The sequence below is a fragment of the Berghia stephanieae genome, chromosome 7 (genome assembly GCF_034508935.2).
Source record: "Berghia stephanieae isolate SIO BIC M18660-M18661 chromosome 7, UCSD_Bste_1.3, whole genome shotgun sequence".
NCBI classification, from domain to species: Eukaryota; Metazoa; Mollusca; class Gastropoda; order Nudibranchia; family Aeolidiidae; genus Berghia; species Berghia stephanieae.
The window spans coordinates 8,861,958-8,869,698 of NC_088366.1; positions in this window are offsets into that span (position 1 = coordinate 8,861,958).

The following is a 7,741-nucleotide window of genomic DNA, read 5'->3' on the forward strand; positions in this document are numbered from 1 at the left end:
CCCCTTTATCAACAAAACAGGATGAATTAAACACTACAGACGAATGTAGAGTTTAATTCATCCCGTTTTGTTAATAAAGGGGAAACCCGAAACGTCCATTTTATCTGTTTTCGTATATTAAATTGAAGCTTACATTCAATTTTACATTGTTATTTATTTCTTTATAGTAGCTACACCCAGCAAAAAACAAGGCGAGCTGAATGAAAATATTATTGAGCTTTGAGCTTTTATATAAGGCAATATACACTAAATGTGCCCAAAGCGCTTTAACAAAGGGTCCCTGACCAACAGTAACACGTAACAAGTAGAACGACACATGACGCCTATTAGGCGATATTAGATTTTTATTTCTGACAGAGACAAAGCTGTTAACGGACACGTACTCATTTTTACACCTGAGTACGGTGAGAGAATGTGAGTAAAGAGCCTTTTCCAAGGACTCAACTATTCGCTGAGCGGGGCTCGAACCCAGGACCTTCCTATCCGAAAACGAGTGTCTTACCACTAGACCACAAATATGAGAACAATAGTTTCAAAACAGTGTTATGTCGAGTTGAATTTGACACCCCAAAGTCACTTGAGAATGAAAAGTGATAAGAATGTTAAGGTGGATTCTTTCAGTTTTTTGCTTGTATTTCGATGGTGGGAGGATCAAAACTCTGAAGTCTACAGTACGAGCTTTGCGTAGGACAGTTACATATTACCCCACTCGACTCAGGTACAAATGAGTGCCTGGTCGAATTCAGTGATTCGTATTGTAAGAGTGATTGAATAGCGGGCGATTTGCAGGAAGTTAAACAACATTTTTGTTTCATAAGACCATGGCGGGGAATAGTAAACTATATTATTATGCATTGAGAAGCTAAGGAAACATTTAAGAAAAAACAAACAAACAAACAACAAAACATAAATAGGATTCAATAGTCGAAACGTCACTTCCTTCCTAATGACGCATGGTAACTTAGTAACACTGGCTCTAAACTATCGGAACAATGGCGGACGTCCGTGTGAAATATTTCTCCGGCTAGCATAAAAACGTTTCCAGAGGAAAAAAAAACCCACATAAATATGATCATGTTTTGACTTTTACACATTCTGATCAAAAGGGATATGAAAAGGGAATGAAAAGTTCTAGCCAGCATGAAGAATAAAAAGTAATGATTTTCTTTGTTTAGAACCAAGATGGCCGCCGTTGCCTGGCGGCGTGACATCAGACTACTGAATCCAATTATGAGCTCTATCGATTCGTCGATTTATTTGATTATAATCTTTTTTTTTTATTGAGCTTTATATAATGCTACACCCACTAAACGTGCTCAAAGCGCTTTACAAGGAGTCCCTGGTCAACAGCAACATTTAACATGTAGGACGGGATATGCCGCCTGTTAGGGGATATTACAATTTTTCGGACTTAGACAACGCTGTTAACGGCCAGCTACTCATTTTACACCTGAATACGGTGAGAGAACGTGAGTAAAGAGCCCTTTCCAAGGACTCAGCTATTCGCCGAGCGCGAGGCTCGACCCCAGGAACTTCCGATCCGAAAGCGAGTGTCATACCACTAGACCACATAGCCGCACGGCTACGGTTTACCTGTTTACAACGCAATATGACGGCTATTTGCGGCTAATTGTAACATGCGGCTAACATGATCTAATGGTATGACACTCGCTTTCGGATCGGAAGCTCCTGGGTTCGAGCCTAGCTCGCTTGGTGCATAGTTGTTAAAGGCTCTTCACTAACATTCTCTCACCGTACTAGGTGTAAAATGAGCACCTGGTCGTTAACAGCGTTTAAAAAAAATGTAATATCGCCTCACAGGCTTCATATCTCGTTCTACATGTTACGTGTTGCTTTTGGTCAGGGACCCTTTGTAAAGGGCTTTGAGCACGTTAAGTGGAACATTGCGCTCACACTGCAACCACCATTGAGTACAGACGATACAAGTAATTTTTCATTACATTCTATTTGTTTTCCACGTTTATTTGTGTATTGTTGTGCTGACGAAGGGTTTGTACCCGAAACGTCCATTGTCTGTTTTGTTCCCATACGAAGCCTCTCCATTTTTCATTCTTTCGTTAGTATATTAAAAGCTCAATTTAATTTAATGTATTTGCAGATCCGATTACCTGAGTTGGTTTGGCTCATTACTAGTTGTAATGGAAATTATACCCTCGGAACAATGCAAAATAATATTGTTCCTTACGCCACGTTTTTAATTGAATTTAAAATGATCTTTTATATAGAGCAATATCCACTAAACGTGCTCAAAGCGCTTTAAAAAGGGTCTCTGGCCAACAGCAACGCGTAACATATAGAACGAGATATGGCGCCTGTTAGGCGATATTACAATTTTTTTCTGGCAAAGACAACGCTGTTTAACGGCCAGGTACTCATTTTACACCTGAGTACGGTGAGAGAATGTGAGTAAAGAGCCTTTTCCAAGGACTCTACTATGCGCCAAGCACGAAGCTCGAACCCAGGACCTTCCGATCCGAAAACGAGTGTCATACCACAAGACCACATAGCCGCGCATATGGGCCTAGTTAAAAATTGTTGAAATAGACAATAATTTACGTCATTGTTTTTTCTTAGATGTCCATTAAAACAATGAGCCCATAAGGAGTTGGGTTATCAGACCTGCAAATAAGTGCACGTCGAGACAAGGCCATAATTTGCGTCATTTTAAAGATTTCCATTACAACAATGAGTCCACAATGAGTTGGATTATCAGACCTGTAAATATGTGCACGTCGTCGGTATAAGATTCCTTTTCAAACCTCAAAACTCCTTTTTGTGTTTGAGTTTCTGAACAACGACCAAACAATGTTGTATTCATTGCTGCTTGATCTATTATTAAACTTGTCTTTGAATAGAAGACAGAAGGAGACAATATTACAACTGTGGTTAGCCTTCCATCCGTGACCGGATCGCGCGCACACACACACACACACACACACAGAGAGAGAGAGAGAGAGAGAGAGAGAGAGAGAGAGAGAGAGAGAGGGGAAGGGGGAGGGAGAGAAGAAAGAGTACGACAAAGGAAGAGAAAAAGAGAGAGAGAGAGAGAAAGAGAGAGAGAGAGAGAGAGACAGAGAGAGAGAGAGAGGGAGAGAGAAGAAAGAGTAGGATAGAGGAAGAGAGAGAGAGAGAGAGAGAGAGAGGGAGGGAGAGAGTTCATTTTATGACGAGGGAAAGGAGAGATTGAAAGAGAGAAAGAGAGAGAGAGAGAGAGACAGAGAGAGAGACAGAGAGACAGAGAAAGATAGAAAGAGAGAGAGAGTGAGAGAGAGAGAGAGAGAGAGAGAGAGAGAGAGAGAGAGAGAGAGAGAGAGAGAGAGAGAGAGAGTGTATGATTTTTCCTTTTAATGATGCCTCTTAGTGATGCTTACGTTTCAAGAATCATGCAAAAATGAGTCTTATCCAGACACAAGCAAATCATCTCACCAAGATGTAAACACTAAACTTATGTTTACAAAATATAGGATGCGATAAAAATAAAAACCGATAAAAAATACGACGCTATTTTAATACGAAGCATAAATCAGAAATACGCCAAAGTTTACAAGCAACAAGAACAACACCTTAAGTTAATCAATGCTAAGTATAATTTTTAAAAGCCGATTATTTGGTAAAGAAACTGTGCTGGTTATACCAAACTCGTAAAAAAATCACGATAGCGAAAGTTTCTTGTTTTAGCAGTGCCTGTGTTGCTTGTGTAAGAAGTAAAAAGTTGCCGCTTCTGGTTGAAAAACAAATGACCGATCGGGACAAAGTCTGGAATAAGTTCCTTTTTTTTTTTTACTAACAATGCTACATAATTTTCAGTACGGGCAGATATTATAATATTCGATTTATTTCTAAAGATCAACGCTCTCCAAAGAGTCCTGACTTCATTCCAGTGGATTACGGCATTTGGCCATTGATGTCCAATCTGGGTTATTGATATATGTTTGTACACCACGTGAGTACATTTAAGTTGAAATACTATCTTTACCACGTGTATCATTATTGTAATATTTAATCAATAGATTTATGGCATTACTATTAATATTAAGGGCATTCAAGGGATCTTATCCTATTTTGCCCTATACCAGATGTTATATGTTATGTTATAAAGGTTGAGCTATTGAGCTGTTTTTGAGATTTTTATATGGCGCAATATCCACTAAACGTGCTCAAACCGCTTTACAAGGGGTCTCCAGCCAACAGCAACATTTAACATGTAGAACGAGACATGACGCCTGTTAACCAAGAATTTTTTAATTAAAAAAAAAGGGTTTTACTGCCCTTGCAACACATTTAGATCATGGCAGCGCCAGTAAAAAGTTCTAGAATTAAATTAACGCACCCAAGAATAAGTAAGACAAAGGGGAATTAATTCAAATAAGAAACAGATGTAGATTCCAAGTGCACACTATCAGTGTACTTAGTTTTAGATCACCTAAATATTATCTCCCAAAACTATAAATATACAATTAACTGTTTCCCTCTCCCAGTCAAGGCCTCCGGCCAGGGTCAGGACAAAACTAAGTAATCCCATTCCAAGACAAAGACAGAAAGCAATTTGATAACATGCAGGGGGATAGAAGAGACAGCAAGTACCTCCCTGCCCACTATGGGAGGTTGGGAACTCCACCGCCCTTTGTGTACTAAAGTACATACTCAGCATTCGGAAGACGCAACCTGTTGATAATAACTATTTGAATAGCACGTGTAAAATCAAATATTGATTCGTGCAACCCCGATGACAAGAAATACGTAAAGACCGAAGACACGGACTTGTGATTCACACAGGGTGGCTATTGTATTAGCATAGATTTCTTGTTTGCTTTTAGATGATAGAACGTGCACCTGCAACACATCTTGTGCGACGTGTCGTTTTTTATTTTTTTTTTTTTGGTCGCTAAATCGCAAAATACAATCACTGATTTGCATTGCAACCGGAAAATCTGCAATTTTTTTTTTCAAATTTTTGAACATTTTCGAGATTTTGTAAAGAAAAACAAAACAAAAAATAAAACAAAAACAAAAGAAAAAAAAAAAGAGGCGAAAAACAAACAATAAGAAGAATTTTATATTTCTTTTAATTCGATTGCTCGTGTAGGACGTGAATCAAGAGTAGATCTAGATAGTTTCTGTTTTACTATTTCATTTTCTTCCTTTTTACTGGCGCTGATATGACCTTGTCTTTGTTGCAAGCTCCGTGAAACCATTAAAAACAAACAAATACCTTTTTCTTTCGTGAATTAGCATCTAGAATTATTTGCAACAACAAAAACAACAACAACAACAAGGGGAAGGGGATAAGGGGGGAAGAGGAAAAGGAGGAGAAGGAGAAGGAGAAGAAGAAGAAGAAGAAGAAGAAGAAGAAGAAGAAGAAGAAGAAGAAGAAGAGGAAGAGAGGAAACGAGGGAGGGAGGGAGGAGGATGAGCATATTTAGTGGATATTGCGCTATATAAAAGTTCAAAATTTTTAGAAAATAATAATAGAAAAAGAACAATATATTCAAATCTAAAAAGTATAAAACACACACACACACACACACACACACACATATATATATATATATATATATATATATATATATATATATATACATTTAACTGCCTCCTTTACAGCTAAGGATCCCTGCCAGGGCCAGGGGTAAAACGAATATCATTGTTAATCCAGAACAAAGACGAGAGCAACACGGAAAGGAAAAATGAACTTAAGGGGATTAAAAAAAAAAAAAAAAAAAACAGGAAAAGCGACCTCTCCGCACACTCTGGGAGGTCAAAGACCTTATCCCGGCAGCAAGAGGGAGAACTCTGGCCGGTTTCGCTACATTATTATCAAATCAATGATTGTTCAGTCTGGACTGTCCGTCTAGCTTCGTCATTATTTCTTTTCGTAACAAATGCAAAAGAGGTTAGTATGGGTAATTACGATGGTTTCTTTATTTAAATATAAATGGAGGAAGTAAGAAGGGCAGCGTGGCTCAGTGGTACGGTCTTTGCTTCGTACATGAAAGGTGCCGCGTTCGATCATCCGGCGATGCGCTGTGTGGCCTTTAGCAAGTTACCTCGCCATAGCTCAATTTGCGGCTGACACCTGGGTTATTGAAGTCTTCGCTTGGAAAAGATCCTAGAGATCAAAATCCCCCCCCCCCCCCCCCCCCCCCCCCCTGGGATGAATAAAGGGAATTTTATTATTTTATTTATTTATTTTTATTTTAATCTAGCCATTTTCAATAAAATTTAAAGTCCAAGGTTACTGAGATGGTGTGTATTGGTTTAACCTCCACCACATCACTTAACAACCCTTTTCATTGAACAGGGATTGGGGTTTTAAATAGTGTAATATCCACTAAACGTGCTCAAAGCGCTTTACCGAGGTTCCCTGACCAACAGCAACACTTAACATGTAGGACGAGACATGACGCCTATTAGGGATATTACAATTATTTTTTTTCCGACAGAGACAACGCTGCTAACGACCAGGTTCTCATTTTACACAAGAGTACGGTGAGAGAATGTGAGTAAAGAGCCTTTTCCAAGGACTCAACTATGCGCCGAGCGAGACTCGAACCCAGGACTTTCCGATCCGAAAGCGAATGTCATACCACTAGACCACATAGCCGCACAGTTTTGGGGTGGTTCATTATTACATCCCCCGTTTTCACTTTCTTACCGTCAACTGGGGTAACTCTGCCTATAGGGAAACGTGGCCTCTTGAGTGTTGGATTGTTAAAATCCAAGTCTTTTAACGGGTACAATAGGGAATGAGATTAGAGTCCCTTGATTGGACGTCACCTTACAGAGAGAACGTCAAAATGGTTTTGGGCATGCGTCTCTCTCGTCCTAGCTTTTCGGTGAAGTGTCTCATACCGCTTTCACCAGAAGCGAGGACAAGAGACGCATGCGCACAACCATATTGACGTTCTCTCTCTAATAACTTTTCCGCCGGTGACGTCCAATCAAGGGACGCTACTTTTCCGCTAATCTCATACCCTATAATCTTTTCGATACGGTACTCATTGCAACATCAGAAATCCAACTTCAAAAGATTGTTGACAAAGTGGTAGTAGATAGTGAAGCCAAGGGAATGGAAGTGAATATCACCAAAACAGAATGCATGGTAATACAGAAAAACCCCAAAAACAACAACACCTGCAATATAACGATTCACGGCGAGCAGCTTACCAACGTAGAAAGTTTTAAATACCTAGGTTCAATAGTGACAACAGATGGAAGATGTAACCGAGACATACGAGCAAGAATAACTCAAGCCAAACAGGCCTTCATGGACCTGGGAAACATTTTGAAAAACAAACAGATGTCGTTCGGGATTAGATTCCGAGTCTTGAAGTGCTACGTGTGGCCAATCTTGTTCTACGGATGCGAAAGCTGGACTACAAATGCAGAAACACAAAAGAACATTGAAGCTTTTGAAATGTGGTGCTTGAGAAGGATGCAGAGAATATCGTATACCGCACACAAAACGAACGAAGAAGTGCTAAAACAAACATACCAACAAAGGAAACTAATGCCCTTAATAGTGGATCGACAACTATCCTTTTTCGGACACATAGTAAGGAAAGATAAGAATGAATACCTGGCAAGTTGTGGAAAAATACCTGGTAAACGCGCCCGGGGGAGACAAAGAAAAACACTCATAGACCAACTGAAGGGCTTCACCAACCTAACAATCCAAGAGCTGTTTGAAAAAGCAAGAGACAGGGAGGAATGGAGAGAGATA